We start from the raw sequence: 551 nt of genomic DNA, 5'->3' as shown, positions 1-551 counted from the left end.
TATGATGATGGATGTCATGGGTGCTATGATATTCACACATGGCAACAAAATTCTTGGACACTGTAATTTTGAGGATGTGTCCAAAGTTAGAAAATGTGACAGAGGGAATGAAAATCACAGGTAAGATTGACAAATCTACCCTCAACTGTGAAATCTGCACTCAGGGAAAATTTGTTCAGAGCATAAACAGAGAGCCTGATGAAAAGCAAAAGCGGCTCTTGAGCTTGTGCACACTGATTTGGCTGGCCCTATTGAGCCAGAGGCGAAAGATGTGGTTCGGATATACTCTAAGCATTTACAGATGATTATTCAGGGGCAGTTTTTGTGTATTCCTAAAAGCAAAGAGTGATACTCTAAAAGCTACTGGAGAAGTTTATTGCTGATGTGGCCCCTTATGGGAAAATAAAGTGTGTCAGGTCAGATAAAGGCACAGAATTCACAGCCAAAGAGTTCCAGTCACTGCTCAGTAAGAACGCCATAAGACATGAAACTTCAGCCCCTTACTCACCCCATCAAAATGGGACGGCTGAGAGAAATTGGAGAACATTGTT

The sequence above is a fragment of the Salmo trutta genome, chromosome 12 (assembly GCF_901001165.1).
Source record: "Salmo trutta chromosome 12, fSalTru1.1, whole genome shotgun sequence".
Lineage (NCBI taxonomy): Eukaryota > Metazoa > Chordata > Actinopteri > Salmoniformes > Salmonidae > Salmo > Salmo trutta.
The sequence above is the reverse complement of the archived record's forward strand: the minus strand, read 5'-3'. Positions refer to the sequence as shown.